The following is a 23,586-nucleotide window of genomic DNA, read 5'->3' as shown; positions in this document are numbered from 1 at the left end:
GCAGGAGTGTCCAAACTCATATCAAATAAAATAGATTTCGAGCCAAAGTTAATCAAAAGGGATAAAGAAGGACACTACATACTGCTCAAGGAAACCATACACCAACAAGACATAACAATCATAAATATATATGCCCCAAACAATGGTGCAGCTATGTTCATCAAACAAACTCTTCTCAATTTCAAGAGTCTAATAGACCACCATACAATAATCATGGGAGACTTCAACACACCTCTCTCACCACTGGACAGATCTTCCAAACAAAAGTTGAAAAAGGAAACTATCGAACTCAATAACACAATTAATAACCTAGACTTAATTGACATATATAGAATATACCACAAAACATCAAGCAGTTACACTTTTTTCTCAGCAGCACATGTATTCTTCTCAAAAATAGATCATATATTATGTCACAGGGCAACGCTTAGACAATATAAAGGAGTAGAGATAATACCAGGCATCTTATCTGATCATAATGGAATGAAACTAAAATCAATGATAAAAGAAAAAAGAAAAAATCATTCATCACTTGGAGAATTAACAATAGGTTACTGAATGATCAATGGGTTATAGAAGATCAAGGAGGAAATTAAAAAATTCTTAGAGATAAATGAAAACACAGACAGAACATATCGGAATCAATGGGACACATTGAAAGCAGTTCAAAAAGGAAAATTCAATGCTTGGAGTTAATTCCTTAGAAAAAGAAAAAAAACAATAAATAAATGTTCTCATACTTCATCTCAAAATCCTAGAAAAAGAAGAGCAAAACAACAGCAAAAGAAGTAGAAGGCAAGAAATAATCATAATCAGAGCTGAAATTAATGAAATTGAAACAAAAGAAACAATTGAAAAAATTGACAAATCAAAAAGTTGGTTCTTTGAAAAAATAAATAAATTCGACAGACCCTTAGCCATGCTAGCGAAGAGCAGAAGAGAGAGAACTCAAATTACTAGCATACGGGATTAAAAAGGCAATATCACAAGAGACAATTCAGAAATACAGAAGATAATCAGAAATTATTTTGAATACTTATACTCCAATAAAATAGTAGAAGTGAAGACATCGATAAATTTCTTAAGTCATATGATCTGCCCAGATTGAGACAGGAGGATATACACAACCTAAACAGACCAATATCAATTGAGGAAATAGAAGAAACCATCAAAAGACTACCAACTGAGAAAAGCCCAGGACCGTATGTGTATAGAGCAGAGTTTTACAAAACCTTTAAAGAGGAACTAATACCAATACTGTTCAAGCTATTTCAGGAAAAATGCAAAAATCCTAAATAAAATTCTGGCGAATAGGATATAGAAACATATCAAAAAAATTGTGCACCATGATCAAGGGATGCAAGGCTTGTTCAATATACGAAAATCAATAAATGTTATTCATCACATCAATAGATTTAAAAATAAGAACCATATGATCATCTCGATAGAGGCAGAAAAAGCATTCAACAAAGTACAGCATCCCTTTATGTTCAAAACTCTAGAAAAACTAGCGAAAGCAGGAACACACCACAATATTTTAAAAGCAATCTATTCGAAGCCTCAGGCTGGGATCATTCTGAATGGAGAAAAATTGAAGGCATTCCCTCTAAAATCTGTAACAAGACAGGGATGCCCTCTCTCACCACTTCTGTTAAACATAGTTCTAGAAACACTGGCCAGAGCAATTAGAAAGACAAAAGAAATTAAAGGCATAAAATTAGGAAAAGAAGAACTTAAATTATCACTATTTGAAGATAACATGATTCTATGCCTAGCAGACCCAAAAGGGTCTACAAAGAAACTATTAGAGCTAATAAATAAATTCAGAAAATTGGCAGGATAGAAAATCGAAATGCATAATTCAAAGGCATTTCTGTATTTCAGCAAAAAATCCTCTGAAATGGAAATGAGGACAACCACCCCATTCACAATATCCTCAAAAAAAAAATACTTGGGAATCAACCTAACAAAAGAGGTGAAATATTATACCATGAAAACAACAGAACCCTAAAGAGAGAAATAGAAGAAGATCTCAGAAGTTGGAAAAATATACCCTGTTAATGGATAGGCAGAACTAACATCATCAAAATGGAGATATTACCAAAAGTTCTCTAAAGGTTTAATGCAATGCCAATCCCAACGGCATTTCTTGTAGAAATAGAGAAAGCAATCATGAAATTCAAATGGAAAAATTAATGACCCAGAAGAGCACAAACAATGCTAAGCAGGAAGTGTGAATCAGGTGGTATAGCGATACCAGACTTCAAACTATACAACAGAGCAATCGTAACAAAAAGAGCATGGTACTGGTACCAAAACAGGCGGGTGGACCAATTGTACAGAACAGAGGACACAGAAACCAATCCACAAAACTACAATTATCTTATATTTGATAAAGAGGCTAAAACCATGCAATGAAAAAAGGATAGCATCTTCAACAAATGGTACTGGAAAAACTGGAAATCCATATGCAACAAAATGAAACTGAATCATTTTCTCTCATCATGCACAAAAGTTAACTCAAAATGGATCAAGAAGCTTGATATCAAATCAGAGACACGGCGTCTGATAGAAGAAAAATTTGGCTATGATCTACATACTGTGGGGTCGGGCTCCAAATTCCTCAATAGGACACCCATAGCACAACAGTTAATAACTATAATCAACAAATGGGACTTACTCAAACTAAAATTTTTTTCTCAGCAAAAGAAACAATAAGACATGTAAATAGGGAGCCTACATTCTGGGAACTATTCTTTACTCGTCACACTTCACATAAAGCCATAATATCAGAGTATACCAAGAATTCAAAAATTAGACAATAAGATAATAAATAACCCATTCAACAAATGGGCCAAGGACCTGAAGAGTCACTTCTCATATGAGGACATACAACCAATCAACAAGTACATGAAAAAATGCTAACCATCTCTAGCAGTCAGAGAAATGCAAATAAAAACCAACCTAAGATTCCATCTCACTCCAGTAAAATTGGCAGCAATTATGAAGTCAAACAACAACAAGTGCTGGCGAGGATGTGGGGAAAAGAGTACACTTGTACTTTGCTGGTGGGACTGCAAATTGGTGCAGCCAATTTGGAAAGAATTATGTAGATTTCTTGGAAAGCTGGGAATGGAACCACCATTTAACCCAGCTATTCCCCTTCTCGGTCTATTCCCTAAAAACCTAAAAAGAACATGCTACAAGGACACTGCTACATCGATGTTCATAGCAGCACAATTCACAATAGCAAGACTGTGTAACCAACTTATTTTTCCTTCAATAGATGAATGGATAAAAAATGTGGCATTTATACACAATGGAGTATTACTCTGCATTTAAAAATGACAAAATCATATAATTTGCAGGGAAATAGATGGCATTAGAGCATATTATGCTAAGTGAAGCTAGTCAATCCCTAAAAACAAATGCCAAATGTCTTCTTTGATATAAGGAGAGTAACTAAGAACAGAGTAGAGACTAAGAGCTTGAGAAGATTAACATTAAACAGGGATGAGAGGCGGGAGGGAAAGGGAGAGAGAAGCGAAATTGCATGGAAATAGAAGGAGACCCTCAGGGTTAACAAAATTACATACAAGAGGAAGTGAGGGGAAAGGGAAAAATAATACAAGGGGGACAAATGAATTACAGTAGAGGGGTAGAGAAAGAAGAGAGGAGGGGAGGGGTGGGGAGGGGGGAGGGTAGAAGTTAGGAAAAGCAGCAGAATACAACAGACACTAGTATGGCAATATGTAAATCAATGGATGTGTAACTGATGTGATTCTGCAATCTGTATACGGGGTAAAAATGGGAGTTCATTACTCACTTGAATCAAAGTGTGGAGTATGATATATCAAGAACTATGTAATGTTTTGATCAACCATCAATAAAAATTTTAAAAAAAAGAAAACTAACTTTGGTGAATGGTGCACACGAATCCTAATATTTCTACTGTAACTGACCCAGTTTAACATCAATGCAAGTAGATTCCTATGGGACATGATGTGTATTTTCATGTTCATTTTTATTCAACACTAATACATTACTATTTCTTCAGTTTATTCATATCATATTATAATATTTCATCCACAAATTAGCAAATTTATCATCGTTTTTTTCAATTTCAATCACTTCCAGCTTCAGAACTCATGAATTCCTCGGTGTTCCTTGACTGGCCTTTTCATGAGACTTCTTTCCAAACACATTATTTTCAATTTCCATAATCACTTTTGAAGCAAAACTCACACAAACTTCATGATAAACCGTACCCTAATATTAACATTAGGTGTATAACTGGTTGTCATGAATGATTGCATATAAATATAAGATTTCTTATATATTTTCAGATATCAATTCAATCCATTATTTAAAGTGGAACAAGTTATATTATTTATTGAAATTAAGGTCTATTCATGCATTATCTGTATATTCATAGAAACAGGGTACACCTCTTTTTACCCCCAATGCTAATTTATACGTCTTCAAAATACTGCTCCTAGAAATGGTGGAACGTCATCTGATCTACATATACATTTTATCACAGTAATATTCTGGAAACAAAATGCAAAGGTCCCACTTAGGATTGTACCAAAGCCTAAATGGAAAGTCAACATGGATTACTAACAACATCCATGTCCATGTTGCCTAATGCTCTCAAATGTCAATCCTATTGGTGACTACATATTTGTTTCTTCCTAAGATTATATATTCAAACTCAACCCTGTTGAAAATGTCTTATCCTATCACTCACTTTTTACTTTGCCTGATTTCCTAATGTCTCTATTGATATCTGCTTTCCTACAAATTTTCCCCAGTTCATCATTGTGTCTGACTCTTCATATGTGCTGATATTTACATTCACTCTCTACCCGAAAAAATATTGCTAAAGAACTTTTGTTACATATCCTATACTAACTCTACTTGCTAAACCTAACTACTATCTTCCAAATGCTACCGACTATCCCTTTTGACTGGATGTTCTCTTCCGCATTCAATCATCCAAGGTTCAAATTCCTCTGCCATTGTATATCGATTTATTTGAGACCTCTGTGCAGATAGTAATTCAAAGCTAACTATCCCAAACAAGGGCCCAATGCCCTTCTGGGATTCAAATCTTACTTTAATTTCTGTTTTCATACATATATTTAACCTCTATATTCTTATTAAAATCGCAGGTTCTCAATACCATTATTCATCCAGCAGAATGATTCCTAACCCAAATTGAACATGATATTAACCCTAACCGTACACTGTTCACTCAATCTAACATTACAGAAGAGCAGGGACAGATTTGTTCTTACAATACAGGAATGTAGGGAATCACCCACCTGTTGAGAACCTCAAAGTTCCATGCAGAAATGATTCCTTGAGAAGATGTAGGCAGAAATTAAGGACCTGAGAGACCAAAAGTCATTTTCCATGGCAAACAACCTGGTCAAGATGAAGGGTTGTGTCTGAATCAGCCTCTCTCTTCTTAATGTAGAGAAGATGGACCAAACCAGGTTTGTGTGGAGAGCCTATCCCGGGTGGCTAAGGTTGATATACCATTCTAAGATGTGAAAGTGTCAAAAAAAGTAGGGTTAGCCTCCATCTCATGGGATCCTTGGAAGCAACTGTTAGGACAAAGTGGTTGCCAAGGCAGTGACCTCATTCAGTTCTTGAAGAAAGTGACCTACCTCACTTCCTTCTCGATGGAACTTTCTGAACTTGAAATCCAGGAGGCCAGGCACCCAGATTCACTCCCAGTCCTAGTCCCAGTGGTTTCATTTGTTTGGAATCACCAAGGACAGAGTCAGTCTTCTTGGTACCGACTGATGTGAAGATGGCCAAATGACAGGAAAGATCTGAAGAGGAGCCTTTCCTGACTAAGCAGGTAATGGCTCACCGCTGCCTCCTGACTGCTTCACAGAGTTGGACAAGGAGACCAGATCTGAGACAGGACAGACCATTACCGGGGAACATAGTATGGTCCACCAGTCAGAGGACACTCCGGACAGTCGTAGCCCTACTTGGGGGAAGGTGGTGCCTTTGTGAGTGTGGGTGTGTGGTTTTGTCTCTGTTCTGAGAATAGGTAGGAAAGGAGGTTTTTTTGGTTTGCAGTGAACTGTTTCTAGTAAGTCGTTTTACAAGGTGAGTGTTTCTATGTCTGTGTATCCCACTGTGTCCGAGGTTTTATACATTAGAAAAGAGAATGCATCAATGGATGTGTCCTCTCTAGAAGAAAGCTTCCCAGCATTCATCCTGCCCAATTTATGAATGGAGTGCGGTTTCCATATGGATGGGCAACACCTACTACCTGTCTAAGTCCCTGTTTTCTTCCTAAATTCTGGCCACTCTCCAGAATAGGCTCTTGGTTTTGTGTGCAAGATATGTACCACCTCCAATCTCTGTGACATGGCCATGTACTGGATACCTGAAAGGAATGGCCAGCATTTCAGAAAACTCAGATATCAGTGCGACCAGGAAAGTCTCTGTGGAGAAAACCTGCTTTGGGCCTTTTGCTAACCTATTGTTCTGTTGCCCTGAATATCAGGATGTCTTTGCCTCAGGCCACTTCTTTTGGAAGCCTGAAGAAAACAGTTTTCAAATGGAAATGAAGGGCATCACTTGTGTCTCTTTGCTTAATTGCTTTGGAAAGGGATGTGTCTGAATCAGCCTCATAGCCCTGTGTGAGACTGTGGCTTAGATTCTCAACACCTGATGGATCTAAAGAAAGATCTCATGTGTGCATCCAAAAGCAAAATGGCAAAAAGTTCACTCATTGTGAATGAATTCTCTTACCTTCCTCTGTTAGGATCCTGACCTCCATCAAGTGAGAATAGGGATCCTTTGGGCCAAATGAGTTCTTTAAATCTCAGCAGAGGTGCTTGGGTTTCCTCATGACTCAAATTCACATAAAGAATCTAAACCGCAGAGTCAGAAGGCCTCAAATTGGTAAAGCCGAGCAGTATTAATGGCAGGCCTATTTGATCACTCCTGGTTTACAGGAAGTGTGTCCAGGCCACCTTGATGTTAGGCAAATGAGGGGTATAGGAGCTTATTTTGGACACTTTCTTGGGCTGTGCCCCTCATGGAAAACTCCACACAGAAGTTATAAGGAGTGTCTATATGGAAGAAGATGAGAACCATGTGGGAGTGTTTTGGTTTTAATTGTGGTCATTTGTGTGGCGGTTCGAAGAGATGACTCGGTCCACCTGGGCTTGAACTCTGGTGTGATTCCCCTTAGAGACTGAGTTCTGAAACTGATCTCATGAATTGTGTTGTGTTGTGATTTTAGGAGTTCACGTATGAGAGTCGCCCATGGAACCTGAGATCTAGGCCCAGGTTGGATTTCCAAAAAACACTGGGAATCTCAGCCCGGATATTACATAAAATTATTCTTAAAGATTTGGCAGCCATATTTGAGTTTCAAAACACACATGGACCTCACATTGTATATCTCAATGGGCCTGGCTTCATGTGAGGTTTTGGCCACTCTTAGGAAAGCCTTGATTGTGAGAGTGCTCCAGAGCTTTCATTGAAATTAGCTCTTCACCATTTAATGGTTCCTGAATTAATTGAATCCCTCAGAGCCTCAAACTTCATCGGTGAAAAATGGCTAGAAAATTACCATGAAATTTTTGATATTTCCATGATCAGCTGGCACTGGAGAACCTTTGGATGTCCTGTTTCTGATCCTGATTATACCAGACACTGCCTTGATTGACTGGGTTTCATGAAAATGGTGTGGAACAGATATACCAGTAAGTTGGAGCCTGGTGAGTAGTTGGCCTAGAGCACTGGTACGCAATTGTGTGATAAAACATCTGTGGTGGGGCCATGTGGATCTGCCATTGGCTTCCAAATGGCTTGTGACTGACATGGTGCAGCCAGCAGACCCATATATGTAAAGACATCTTGTTATATGGAAAGGATTCAGTGCAATGTTCAGAATCATGTTGCTATTCTAACGGGGGCAATCTACGTGGGATAGAACCTTGGTTGGTGCATTCTCCTGCAGACCCTGACTCACCACACCTTAAAGAACTCCCTTCACCACTGTATTTCATTTTAACTCCTTGTATTTCGTGAAGCAAATACCAAACTCTCAGTGGAGGAGCGAGAAACACCACGAAAAGTGCAGGATGACCAAGGGGCTTCACAGTCCACACTGAGAGACACTTAGACCCCAGTGGCCATAGTTTACCTACAAAGAGAGAATTCAGCACTGCTTCCTCATGTTCATTGGAAAATAAGAAACATGTCCTCCAGGTCACATAGATGCAGACCCAGCTTTGATGGTCTCTCTACAAAGGAACTAAATCTCCTAACAACATCATATATTTCAAGTGCCCACCCTTAGAGGCAGTTTCTAAAAAAGTACTTAGGCCAGCAGAGCTCCATGTTTGTGGAGTGTTTACCCTGTCCCTTACTTTTTGAAACTCCTCTACTACCTCCAAAGTTGTGAACTCCTGAGCATTTTCCATTCCTCATATATAATCACAGATTTTCTAACTCTTCTCCTCTAATTGTGTCTTACATGAAGAGAAGGTAATGTCAAGGCATTGTTCTGGATGAGAGTGGGAAGATTTTTGTCTAGCACATATTTGCATACACATTGTATTCAATTACCTATTTACCATTAGAAATACTGAATCCCTGACATGAACACATACCCTACTAGACTCTGACTACTAATTCTAATATGATGGAGAAAAATAACACAAACAGAATAGAAATACAAGCAGTTCAGAGGAGGCATGTTTTATAGTTGGAGTTGCCTTTTGCATGATATAGCATAGCAGTTATAAATCTAGTCAATTATTTGTTGAAATAGTTCTCCATGTGTTTTTAAAGTTAACAAATAAGTGAATTTCTGTCCTTCTTTCTCTGTAGCCTATTCAGCACACGTATTTTTATATGCACATATTGAATCCTTCCAGGTACCACATGTACATTCTTGTGAGGTGGCTGACTTGACATATACAAATTGGAAGAAGAGATCACTCCTCCTAAACACTGCTTGAACTGATTATTCAAATGTGAGTGAGCTTCCTAGTTGAACAACATTATACATAAATCCATGTTCAGTAAAATAAATATTTTTGTATCTGTGGATGATATATATTTCATGGTGAATTTCGTTTGCATATATATTGCTATTTTTAATGTCTCTCTCTGTATATATATATATATATATATATATATATATATATATATATATATACACAATCTCAATATTTTTCAAAATATGAAATATGTGTCTTATTATACACTCCCTAAACTCTTATAAATTTATTTGATGCTTGGGAGGAAAGATTTTAGAAGGGAAGGGAAGAAGTCACTAAAGAGAATGAGAGTAGGCAGGTAGAATTCAAGGAAGGGGAAATAAGAAAATGGAAAAGAAATGAAAAGACAATAGAAAAAATAGAAAATAAAGAAAGAAAATGAATTTTTTTAAAAAAAATGATAATGATAATATAAAATTTAAATTTAAATTAAAAAAAATAACAAAAAAATAAAAAATTAAAAAAATTAAAAACATTTAAAAAAAGTTAAAGAACAACAACAAAAAATGAAAATGGAAGAAAACAAAAAAAAACAAAAACAAAAACAAAAAAAAAACAAATTAAAATAATAATAATAATAATAATAAATGCAGTCATAGATTGCAATAAACTTCTTTTCCAGTAGGTGGAGCTGTGCCCACTGGGCCAAGCTTCTCCTCTCAATAGGTGGGAACCAATCACTGTGCAGCAGCTCTTCCTCCCAGACTGGGTGGGTGTTCAATCCTGAGTGCCTAGGGCCTTCTCTTTTGTTTCCTCAAGCCAGGCCCCGTTCACCTGTGACACTCACCTCAATACTGGCTACATGCCAGGTCTGCTGCTCCTGGGAGCACAGTTTTCATGAACACCTGGGCACACTCTCCCTGTTTGTCTCCCTCAGACGCTAAGTTTGAAGAGCTTGGGCCTGAGAACCCCCAGCAAATTTGCTTGCTCTCCGGAAGCCATGCCCCCGGAAGCTGGAGCAAGAGACCTCAATTGTCAGCACTGGTGGGAGCAGTGGCCTGGAGGTCTGCGCCACAAGTCCCGTGCCACTCCTAATTCCCTTGGTCTGGCTATCGTGCTCAAGGGAGAGCTGGGAGGGGCCCTTAAGATTTCCCCACCAGTTCGCAAATTTATAGGAATTTGTTTCACTTTCAATCACTTCCTGCTTCAGGACACATTTATTCTTCCATGTTTCCTTACTGGTCTTTTCATGAGACTTCTTTCCAAACACATTATTTTCAATTTCCATAATCACTTTTGAAGCAAAACTCACATAAAATTCATGATAAATTATAACTCTGATATTACCATTAGTTGTATAACTGGTTGGATTTAATGATTGCATACCAAAATAGGATTTCTTATATATTTTGAGATAAAAATTCAATCCATTATTTAAAGTGGAACGAGTTATATTATTTATTCACAGTATGGTCTATTCATGCATTATCTCTATATTCATAGACACAGTGTACACTTCTTTGTACCCCCAATACTAATTTTTACGTCTTGAAAATATTGCTCCCTGAAATGATGGAAGAAATACTCATGTCACCTGATCTACTTATACATTTAATCACAGAAATATTCGGAACACAAAATGCAAAGGTCACGCTTATGTTTGTACCAAAGTCTAAATGGAAAGTAAACATGGGTTACTAAAAACATCCATGTCCAGGTTGCCTAATGCTCTCAAATGTCAATCCTATTGGTGACTACATATTTGTTTCTTCTTAAGATTATATATTCAAACTCAACCCTACTGAAAATGTCTAATCCTATCCCTCACTTTATACATTGCCTGATTTCATAATGGCTCTATTGCTATCTGTTTCCTACATATTTTTCCCAGTTCATCATTGTGACTGACTCTTCACATGTGCTGACATTTACATTCACACTCTAATCGATAACCTGTTGCAAATAAACTTTTGTTCCTAATCCTATACTCACTCTTCTTTGTAAACCTACCGACTATCTTCCTAATCCTACCGACTATCCTTTTTTTGACTGGATGTTCTCTTCTACGTTCAATCATGCAAGGTACAAGTTCTTATGCCATTGTATATTGATTTATCTGAGACCTCTGTGCAGAATGTAATTCAATCCTACGTATCAAAATCATGGGTCCAATGCCCTTCTGGGCTTCAAATTTTACCTAGATTTATGGTTTCATACTTATATTTCACATATATATTCTTGTAAATATCGCAGTTTCAAATACCATTATTCATTCTGCAGAATGATTCCTAAACCAAATCCAACATGTTATTGACCCTAAACATACTCTGTTCCCTCAATCTAACTTCACAGAAGAGCAGGGACAGAGTTGGTCTTACAATACAGGAATGTAGGGGATCTTCCACCTGCTGAGAACCTCAAAGGTCCATGCAGACATGATCCCTGGAAAAGAGGTAGACAGCTTGAAGGACCTGAGAGAGCAAAAGTCATCTTCCATGGCAAACAACCTTGTCAGGATGAAGGGGTGTGTCTGAATCAGCCACTTTCTTCTCAATGTAGAGAAGATGGACCAAACCAGGCCTGTGTGGAGAGCTGTTCCCATGTGCTTATGATTGATATACCATTCTAACTTGTGACAGTGTCAAAGAAATTAGGGGCAGCCTCCATCTCATGGGACCCTTGGAAGCAACTGTTAGGACAAAGTGTTTGCCAAGGCATTGACCTCATTCAGTTCCTGAAGGAAGTGACCTACCTTACTTCTTTGGTGATGGAACTTTCTGAACTTGGGATCCAGGAAGCCAGGCACCCAGAGCCAGTCCCAGTCCCAGTCCCAGTGGGCTTACTTGTTTAGGTTTAGTTTTACCAATGACAGATTCTGTCTTTCTTGGTACCTACTGATGTGAGGATGGCCAAATGCCAGGAGAGCTCTGAAGACGGGGCTTTCCTGAGTAAGTAGGTAGTGGCTCACTGCTGGCTCCTAACAACTTCACAGAGTTGGCCAAGGAAACCAGATCTGACACAGTACAGGCCATTTTGGGGGAACATAGTATGGCCCGCCAGTCAGAGGACACTCTGGATATTCACAGACTTACTTGGGGGAAGGAGGTGCCTTTGTGTTTGTGGGTGTGAGTTTGTGGTATTGTCTCATTTTCTGAGAATAGGTAGGAAAGGTGGTATGTCTGGTTTGCAGCGGACTGTTTCTAGATAGTCGTTTGACAAGGCGAGTGTTTCTATGTCTGTGTATCCCACTGTGTCCGTGATTGTAGACATTAGAAAAGAGAATGCATCAATGTATGTGTCCTGTCTAGTAGAAAGCTTCCCAGCATTCATCCTGCCCAATTTATGACTGGACTGCAGGTTGCCTTATCGATGGTCAACACCTACTATCTTCCTAAGTTCCAGATTTCTTCCTGAATTCTGGCCAATCTGCAGAATAGTCTCATGGTTTTGTGTCCAGGATAGGTACCACCTCAAGCTCTGTCACATGGCTATGTACTGAATAGCTGAAGGTAATGGCGAGCATCTTAGAAAACTCAGATATCAGTGTGACCAGGTAAGTCTCAGTGGAGAAACCATGCTTTGTGCCTTTTTCTTACCTATTTTTTTGTTTCACTGAATGACAGGAAGGTCTTTGCCTCAGGCCACCCCTTTGTGAAGCCTGAAGAAAACAGTTTTCATATGGAAATGAATGGGCATCACCTGTGGCTCTTTGCTTAATTGCTTTGAAAGGGATGTGTCTGAATCAGACTCTTGGCCCTGTGTGAGGCTGTGGCTTTGATTCTCAGCACCGGATGGATCTAAAGAAAAATCCCATGTGTGCATCCAAAACCAAAATGGCAAAATTCAGTCATTGTGGATGATGTCTCTCTCCTTTCTCTATTAGGTTGCAGCCATCCATCAAGTGAGTATAGGGATCCTTTGGGTCAAATAAATTCTTCAAAGCCATGCAGAGGTGCTTGGGTTTTCTCATGATTCCAATTCACATAAAGAATCTAAACCCCACAGTCAGTAGGCCTCAAATTGGAGATGCAGAGCAGTAGTAAAGGCAGGCCTATTTGATCACTCCTGGTTCATGGAAATGGTGTCCAGGCCACCCTGACGTTAGGCAAATGAGCGCCAAGGGAGCTTATTTTGGACACTCTCTTGCACTGCACCCCTCATGGAAATCTCCAGCCAGAGGTTATAATGAGGGTCTACGTGGAAGAAGATGAGGGCCATGTGAGAATGTTTTGAGAGTGAGAGTCCCCCTTGGCAACTGAGATCAAGGCCAAGGCTGGCTTTCGACTGATCACTGGGAATCTCAGGCAGGATATCACATGATTTTATTCTGAAAGACTTGGCAGCCATAGTTGAGATTCAAAACACACATGGACCTCACATTGTAGACCTCAATGGGCCTTGTTTCATGTGACCTTTTGGCTACTCTTTGGGAAGCCTTGCCTTTGAGAGTTCTCCAGAGCATTCATTGAAATGAGGTTCCTCAACATTTAATGGTTCCTGAATGAATTGAAACACACAGTGCCTCCAACTTCAACCTTGAAAAGTGGCTACAAAAATACCCTGAAATTTTTGAAACTCCCATGACCAGTTGACACTGGAGAACCTTTGAATCTCCTGTTGCTGAAAATGAGTGTAACAGACAGTGCCTTGATTGACTGGTTTCATGAAAATGGTGAAGAACAGAGATGCCAGTAAGTTCAGACTGCTGAGTGGTGGGCCCAGAGCTGTGGTGTGCAGGTGTGTGATTAAATATCTGAGGTGGGGCCATGTGGATCACCAGTTGACTTCCAAATGCCTTGTGGCTAACATGGTGCAGCCAGGAGACCCTTATATGTAAAGGCATCTTGTTATATGGAGAGGTTTCAAGGCAATGATCAGAATCAGGTTGATATGGTCAAGGGGAAAGCTATGTGGGATAGAAGCCTGGTTAGTGCATTCTCCTGCAGACCCTGACCCACCACACGTGACAGAACTCCCTCCAGCACTGTGTCCCACTTGAACTCCTTGTATTTCGTGATGTAAATACCAAACTTCCGGTGCAGCACCAAGAAACACCACCTAAATGGAGGATGACCAAATGGTTTCACAGTCCACACGGGGAGACACTTAGGCCCCAGTGGTCACAGTTTAACTACAAAGAGAGAATTAAGCACTGCTGACTCATGTTCATTGGAAAATAAGAAACCATGCCCTCCAGTCACATAGATGCAGACTCAGCTTTAATGGTCTTACTAGAAAAGAAGCTAAAGCTCCTGATAACAGCATATATTTCAAGTACCCAACCTCAGAGGCAGTTTCTCAAGAAATCTTTAGGCCGGCAGAGCTCTATGTTTGTGGAGTGTTTACCTGTTAGACCAGGATGTAAGAAACAAACACTGACTCGAATTAAAATCAAATTAAAGCAAGCTTATTATTTCCACCAACTGGGCTGCCTCTCCCTCCCAAAATGGCGGGATCAAGAGAGCAACCACATCTTTCCTACAGCCCAGCTTTATAGCCCAGAAAGTTACACAAAAGTGGGGTTACAGATAACAGAACTCTGACAAGCATCACACTAATGGTAGTTTACATTTTTTTTTTTTTGCTAGCCCCAACATCAAAATTTATGAGGACCGTTAGATCCTCAGAGAGGGTCATTGTCTGGCCAAGGAAAGCCAATATTTATGAGGTGTGACTAAATTTTCAGAGAGGGCTGCTATCGGGTCAGAGAGCCATGCATGGGTGAGTCAAAGGCATGGGCAGGCATTCCAAGCAGGTTCAGAATTTGCAGTAATTTATAGTAAAGCCAAAATGATCTTTTCACGGCTTTCTGGCAAGATGGCTCCCAATTTTAATAAACAATAAGGTTGGGTCTATCATTCCCCCCTTTTTTTATGTGTCCCTTTCAAATCTTTGATAAGGTAGGGGAAGAGCACTGAGGAAATTTTAATCCCTCGGGTAACAGTCTCCAAATATTTAGAATTCACTGAAAACCGGTCTCCCTGATATTACCTGATTTAATTAATTACTTATATTGATAGTCTATTTATTTTTGGCTCCATTGGTGTAAGTAGAGAGTCATCTCTCATTTTGGCTTTTTTTGAGCTGAGAGAGGGTGAAGTAAGGGTGCATGGTGTGAGGGACATGAGTTGCCTTTTTGAAGTCAGTTGAGGGACATGAGTTGCCTTTTAGAAGTCAATTCGTTTTGAAATCTGGTTGGGGAAGAACAGGTTGTAAAGTCATCTGGAGATGGGTTCTTCTATGAGTGAAACAAAAAACATGAGTACTGAATAAATGTTGCAGCAACTGGAACATGTCACTGTATATAGTTTCCTCACCAATCTTTAATATCCCCTGTTATCAGGACTGTCAACTTAATATTTAACATTTATTGTACAATTGTCCCTCCCCATAAGATACAGTTTAATAATTTAATGTCATCTGATCTTGCAAAATCCTTTCACTAGTATGACCTCTGTGTCTAATAGAGAAACATTTAATTTTGTTACTCAGGGCTGGATAATCGTACTAGCAAACACCAAGCCTACCTGTGTAGGTTAGGAATATCTGTAGGCCTTAAACTAAAAACTTCTGCCTCTGGTAGCTCCTCTTGATAGTCTCTCTTAATAGTTATCAGACATTCCTTTCTGAGAATCCTTCTTTGTAGCCCACAGTCTTACTTATTTTGGGAGGCTAACATAAAGTGTATACCTAAAAATATTATTATTATTATTATTATTATTATTATTATTATTATTATTATTATATAAAATACCCAGGAATGGCTGTATTTTGCTTTCAACTGTCTTTGCTAAGTGTTTAAGATGAAGCAGTCAAACTGAATTTTGTTTCTATCTATTGTTAAAATTCAGCTGAGCTTTTATGGGAGTCATTCCTGGGGAAACTTGAGAGCAGCTTCTCAGTTCTGCTAGTGCCATTTGCGCTAGGTGGGTCCAGGTCTTCCTTGACCATGTGGCTTCTCTTGGAAGAATCAGGGATGTCTCCCTTCTCTGATGACTCTCCTCTTTGTAGCAAATGCACTGATTGGCTTTATGTTCTCCAGTGGTCTCATTAATCTCCCTGATCAGGAGGTTATGTGGCCCAGAGTTGCAAAGCTCTTAGAGAAGCCCCCTGTTTCCTGGATTCAGACTGACTCAGTGGGCAAGAGCCAAATATTGGTTTTCCTGGCCCTTTTCACTTAAATTTAATTTTAAATCCTAATCTAAAACAACCAGCAAATAAATTTTAAGAGCCTGTTAATGTCTATTACTTTATAATAATTTATATTTTATTAATTGCGATCTTATTATTCTGTCTTGTAGGTGATGACTTATTATCTTAAATTAACCCATGTTCTGTTCTTAAAGCAACACTTCTGTAAGACACCAACAGGGAATCATTAGATCACTTATAAGGAAATTACAAAATAAAATTTTTTAGCAAGAGTAAAAATACTTAGTTCATGTAATTGCTACCCTGAATTTTTTGGGTGAGTTATACATTATATCCCCTTTTTGTGATCCTATTAATCTTGACAGAAAAAAAAAAACCTTTTGAACATAACTTTAAATGAAATAAAATCTGACCTACTGTTTTCGTAGTCATTCTCACATGTAGTAAGATGGGACACAGAGCCTTATCTCAGGTAAGGCAGGGCTCTTTATAAATCTTAAGTGTTTTAGTGCTAAAGCTGATCTTTGTTTTTTAAATATCATTTTACAAAGTTTACATAAATTGTTTGAGGTCACATGAACATTAGCTAACACCATATGATATCACTTTTAAAACATGAATTAAAGAATGCCTGGAAGTTTTTAACCTTTACATAGATTAGGGTATCATTAACTTAAAAATATATTTAAATTGTTCCACAATGGAAAAAGTAACATAGAACTTTACATATCTTATTGATAACAGGTAAATAAATCCCCAATATATATTTAATTTACCATACAACTTCAGAACACCAGCTTGATATAATGCGTACTTATAAAGACCTTAGTATATCAATCAGATATCAAACAAAAGTACTCATGAATGAGTAATCCCATATCAAATTTACTTTACTTATTTATCAAAATATTAGAAAAATGTACTGAACAGTGTAAACCATATTTATTGGTTGAAGGAAAAGTCCTAGAACAAAGGCATATCAGACCATTTGTAGACATTAATATTTTATTAGATTTTTGAACACCTAGAAAAACTTGTAAGCTTAAATTTAAAGACATTTATATTTATCTGTTATCCAATTTATAATTGAAACATTTAAATCACGTGAATTAAAGATCTTTGGATCCACTTTTTAAAATTGTTTTTATCAGTGATTTTTTAATATAAGTGTTTATTATATATGTTAATTTGTGTATCATATATATGATATATGGACATATGTATATATATATAGACATGCAACACATAACAAAAGTGTGCACACATAATAATAGTGAAGGCCTTGTAGCTTTTAACAGGTGAAATCTCCATTGCAATGTTTTAAAAATTCCACAGTTGGTCAAAGATAGAACTGATCAGAAAAACATTAACCTAGGTCTGAAGGATCAAAATCAGGAGCTCAAAAAATAAATAAAGAATCTATGGAAAAAATAATGAGTCCTAGATAAAATGACTGGCCAGTAATTAGTAAATACCACACAATATACCTTTTTTCCCCTTAGGCCTCATATCAGTCTTCTTTTGAGTTTACAGGCTTCTTTCATTTGCATTTGAAAATAAGTCCTGTCTGAGGTCTGGAAGGAGCAGGAAAAAATGGCTATTCTGAGCAGACACCTCAGGCCTAAGGCATTTTAACCATTATTTTCTGGTTAGGATGTTGAAAATTATGATACAAGTTTAAAATACAATTCACAAAATTTTATATAATTACAAGTTTTTTTGTCAACAGATACCATACTATGATTCAGTATCCTTGTCCAAATTAATGCACTGGCACACACGGTGACATTTTCCCAGGCTACCCAATTCAAAATTCGTGAAAAAAATACTGAATGATTGGGAAATTACTTGCCAACTGGGAAGTAGAGTTCTTTAGTTTTCCATCCTAAGTATTTAAGTTCTTTGGCATAAATTATCTGAAATCATAAAATAAGCAATTACCTAAACCCGACTTTTAACTGAAAGATTGTGCAATGCTTCAAAAACCCATTCAGATACCAGATTGTTACAATGAAACATCATCATTTAGACACACATTCAGCTAAGATCATTCTCAAAAATCAATTTATAATATCAACACATTATTTCACATGTCTTAAAGGGCCAAAAAAAAGGCACAAGACAGAAACAAAGGAACTCCAGACTATGTCTGACAGACAGAAGCCTTTACAACAGAGCAGATTAGAGAAAAATCTCCTACACCAGTGGCACCACAGATGTCCCCACAAGGGGCCCAGACGTTTTCACAGAGGAGCAACCTGAAATGTAAAACCAAGGGTCTCCATGGTGACTTTACTGCATTTAGTGTCCCCTTTTTCTTTTTCTCTTTTTTTTAAGAGGACAGAGGTGGCATAATCTTTACAGTGCAGGGAACGAAGGAGGGAATTCCCTGAAGCAACAGGGCTTTGGCAGATGCTGGGAGTCCCTCAGTCCCTCCTTTTACTTACAGGATTAGCTCTTCTGTTTCGGTTCCACCCCAAGCATGCTCCATTTCCTAACATTTCAGTAGTCAGCTCTTGAAAAGATCTGGGACGGGGGGGGTATCAAAATTTTTAACATACAGTTCGGTTCCTGAACTTGAAGCCAATTAAAGCCAATTTAATAATGAGGACAGGGTTTTGAGAAAAATAAAACGGGAGGTTTATTGCTTTGCTAACAAAGAAAAAACAAGGGGACTCTGCCAAAGGTTGTGACTCTCTTGATCTGGAGGGACCAGAGGATTTAAAGGAGTTTCACTTGTTAACCTGGGATATACTCAGTTCTTCGTTCCCTAGCAGGCATTGCCATCTGGAGTTGGTGTGCTCCAGGCAGCCAGCTAGGGGCTTCTCTCATCTTGCTTAACAAAGGGTGGTAAAGTTCATTGCAGTTCCTTAAAACACAGTCCAAAGGGGTGTCAGGCTTACTTGCTTTGTTACCTATTTTCACGTCCAATATCCTTTAGATTTTACCACAGAAATCACACAAAAAAACGCACAAAAACAAACAAACAAAAAACATATAGAACACAGAACAAAACACAAAGAAACAGAAACCCGGTGAAGAAACAGAAAAACAGAGGAGCAATGCAACGTCATGCTAAAGCTCCGGGGTAGGAGCTTGTGCGTGAGCCTCAGCACCTCTTTACCCTTCCAGAGGAATTCCCTACAGAACAGAACAGAGGACAGAACGATTGTCATTACTGTCCTGGACAGGAGTGAATGTGAGCCTCCCCAGGCCACCTCTCTGTCATCAGAAAAGATCTCCCTTAACCAGATATCAGATGTTATAAAGGCGTCACTTACCTATGGAGGCCTCCTCTACCAGGTGCTTGCTAATAGTTTTAGTGCGGTGGTTCACTGCAGTGCTCCCCAGACTGAAGGCTCACCCCAAGGCCTTGTAACATCTCAAGTTGTGCACCCCCTAGAGTGGCTCTCCAGCCCGGTGCCATGGAGGGAAGGACAGCTTCAGAATTTTCAGTAGTCTGGTCTTGTGATCGGGTCGGGCAGCGTCATCTCACAGGGGAACTCCAAAATGTTAGGCCAGGACACAAGAAAAGACCACTGACTCCAATTAAAATCAAATTAAGGCAAGCTTATTATTAAAACTCGCTGGGCTGCCTCTCCATCCCAAAATGGCGGGAACAAGACAGCAACACCACCTTTCCTGCATCCCAGCTATATAGCCCAGAAAGTTACACAAAAGGGGCTTACAGATAACAGAACTTTGAAAACATCACACTAATGGTAGTTCACATTTTTTTTGCTGGCCCCAACATCAGAAATTATGAGGACCATTAGAGCCTCAGAGAGGGTCGTTGTCTGGCCTGGGAAGGAAAATATTTATGAGGTGTCACTTATGTTTCAGAGAGCGCTGTTATCTGGTCAGAGAGCCAGGCATGGATGAGTTCAAGGCACGGGCAGGCATTCCAAGCAGGTTCAGAATTTGCAGTAATTTATAGTAAAGCCAAAATTATCTTTTCACGGCTTTCTGGCAAGATGGCTTCCAATTTTAATAAAAGATCAGGTTGGGTCTATCAAGCCTGTCCCTTACTTTTGGAAACTCCTCTGCAACCTGCAAGGTTGTGAACTCCTGAGCATTTTACATTCCAGATATGTATACACAGATTTTCGAACTCTTCTCCTCCAATTGCGTCTTACTTGGGGTGAAGGTAATATAAAGGCATTGTCCTGGATGAGAGTGGGAAGATTTTTGTGTAGCACATATTTGCATACACATTTAGAATATCACTCCTCCTAAACACTGTTGGAAAAGTAAATTCAATCTATTTGGGGAGCTTCCTAGCTGAACAACATTATACATAAATCCAAGTTCATTAAATAAATAGTTTTGGATCAGTGGATGATATATATTTCAAGATGAATTTAAATTGGCATATATATTGCTACATTTTAATGTCCGTGTGTGTTTTGTGTTTAATATATTTTGTGATTTATGTTGATTTATAATCAAATTTTCACAAGATTATTCTCAGAAATATTCATCCGCCTGAAATACATACTTTTTTTCCTAGTACTGAAAACTAACTTCAGTGAATGGTGCATCAATATCCTAAAAATTCTACAGTAACTGACCCAGATTAACATCAATGCAAGTAGATTTCTATGGGACATGATGTGTATTTTGATGTTCATTTTTATTCAACACTGGTACATTACTATTTCTGCAGTTAATGCACATCATACAATATATATTTCATCCAATATTTCGCAAATTTATAGGCATGTGTTTCACGTTCAATCACTTCCTGCTTCAGAACACATGTATTCCTCCAGGTTTCTTGACTATTCTTTTCATGAGACTTCTTTCCAAACACATTATTTTTGCTTTGCATAATCACTTTTGAAGCAAAACTCACACACCTTTCAGGATAAAACATAACCCTAATATTACCATTAGATGTATCACTGGTTGGTATGAATGATTGTATATCAATATGAGATTTCTTTTATGTTTTCAGATATCAATTCAATGCATTATTTTAAGTGGAATCAGTTATATTATTTACACAAAGTATGATCTATTCATGCATTATCTGCATATTCATAGACACAGGGTACACCTATTTGTACCCTGAATACTAATTTATGCGTCTACAAAATATTGCTACAAAAAATGGTGAAAGAAATACTCATGTCACCTTATCTACATATACATTTTTTTTCACAATAATATTCTGGACACAAAATGCAAAGGTCACACTTATGATTTTACCAAAGCCTAAATGGAAAGTGAGCATGGATTAATGAAAACATCCATGTCCTGGTTACCTAATGCTCCCAAAGATCAATCCAATTTGTGACAATATATTTGTTTCTTCCTAAGATTATACATTCAAACTCAACCCGTTTGAAAATATCAAACAAATTACACACTTTATACTTTTGCTGATTTCCTAATATATCTATTTATATCTGCTTTCCTACATATTTTCCACAATTCATCATTGTGACTGACTCTTCACATGTGCTGACATTTACATTCACTCTCTACCCGAAACCCTATTTGTAAAGAACTTTTGGTAGTCAGAGCGAGAACATTCCAGAGGTTGCCAGGCTCAGCGCTGCTGGTGTGCACGCGGACGTCGCTGGGACAGCCCTTCCTGCTCTCGGTGGCGGCACCTGCCTGGCCGCCCTCTGCTCACCCGCGCCGCCGCTCCAGACCCGGTTTCCAGCGCCTCTTCCTCCCAGTCCCGGGCGAGCCGCGTTGGGTTTATGTCTTTATTTGACGAAAACGAGCTGTTGCACAGCCATTGGTACCTGTATTGGGGAAACATAGCATACAAGCAAGGAGCTTACAGACTCAGCGGTGAAAATTTTTTCATGTCAGAGACCGAGAACTCTTGCAGTCGTTTATGTCATCCCTTCTTCTCCAGACAGAAGGTACCAAAAAGTTGCAATAAATATCTCTTCATCTTATTGATAAATTCACTAATAAGCCAAAATGTCTGTCAACGTCAACCGCAGCGTGTCAGACCAGTTCTATCGCTACAAGATGCCCCATCTGATTGCCAAGGTTGAGGGCAAAGGAAATGGAATCAAGACAGTTATAGTCAACATGGTTGACGTTGCAAAGGCGCTTAATCGGCCTCCAACGTATCCCACCAAATATTTTGGTTGTGAGCTGGGAGCACAGACCCAGTTTGTTGTTAAGAATGACCGTTACATTGTCAATGGATCTCATGAGGCGAATAAGCTGCAAGACATGTTGGATGGATTCATTAAAAAATTTGTTCTCTGTCCTGAGTGTGAGAATCCTGAAACAGAACTGCATGTCAATCCAAAGAAGCAAACAATAGGTAATTCTTGTAAAGCCTGTGGCTACCGAGGCATGCTTGACACACATCATAAACTCTGCACATTTATTCTCAAAAACCCACCTGAGAATAGTGACAGTGGTCCAGGAAAGAAAGAAAAGGAAAAGAAAAATAGAAAGGGCAAAGACAAGGAAAATGGTTCTGTATCCAGCAGTGAGACACCACCACCACCACCACCAAATGAAATCAGTCCTCCTCCACATGCTGTGGAAGAAGAGGAGGATGATGATTGGGGAGAGGATTCAACTGAAGAAGCTCAGAGGCTTAGAATGGATGAAATTAGTGACCACGCAAAAGTTCTGACACTCAGTGATGATTTGGAAAGAACTGTAGAAGAGCGTGTCAATATTCTGTTTGATTTTGTTAAGAAAAAAAAGAAGAGGGTATCATTGACTCATCAGACAAAGAAATTGTCACAGAAGCAGAAAGGCTTTATGTAAAAGCCATGGACCCTCTTGTTCTAACTGAAGTTCTTTTTAATGAGAAAATTAGAGAACAGATTAAGAAATACAGGTGCCATTTCTTATGATTTTGTCACAATAACAAAAAAGCTCAACGATACCTTCTTCATGGTTTGGAGTGTGTGGTGGCAATGCATCAAGCTCAGCTCCTCTCTAAGATTGCACATATCTTGTAGGAAATGTATGACGCAGACCTTTTAGAAGAGGAGGTCATCATCAGCTGGTTGGAAAAGTCCTCTAAGAAATATATATCAAAAGAACTTGCCAAAGAGATTCGTGTCAAAGCAGAACCATTTATAAAGTGGTTGAAGGAAGCAGAGGAAGAATCTTCTGGTGGTGAAGAAGAAGATGAAGATGAGAACATTGAGGTGGTGTACTCAAAGACTGCCAGTGTACCGAAAGTTGAAACTGTGAAGTCTGACAACAAGGATGATGACATTGATATTGACGCAATTTAAAAGAATGGATGCAACCTAGCTCAACAGTGTAATGCTGCAAATTTTTCTCCATTATCAGCCAGAAGTGCAACATGTATGTGTAAAAGCTAAAATGGCTTAACATCATGCTACACTTTAATACTAAAAATATATTACTGTGAGTGGTCTGTAATTAGCCCAATGAGACATCTAGGAAGTCCATACACACATCAGTGAGCAAATGTAGTTTGCATATT

General features: G+C 38.5%; 1 pseudogene; it reads left to right on the top strand.

Moving 5' to 3' along the window:
- Positions 1 to 22,079: 22,079 nt before the first annotated feature.
- LOC143640897 (eukaryotic translation initiation factor 5 pseudogene) lies at positions 22,080 to 23,371 on the top strand (annotated as a pseudogene).
- The last annotated feature ends 215 nt before the right edge of the window (positions 23,372 to 23,586 follow it).

This window comes from Callospermophilus lateralis, unplaced genomic scaffold, assembly GCF_048772815.1.
Source record: "Callospermophilus lateralis isolate mCalLat2 unplaced genomic scaffold, mCalLat2.hap1 Scaffold_72, whole genome shotgun sequence".
Classification (NCBI taxonomy): Eukaryota; Metazoa; Chordata; class Mammalia; order Rodentia; family Sciuridae; genus Callospermophilus; species Callospermophilus lateralis.
This window is presented reverse-complemented; position numbering and strand designations above follow the sequence as displayed.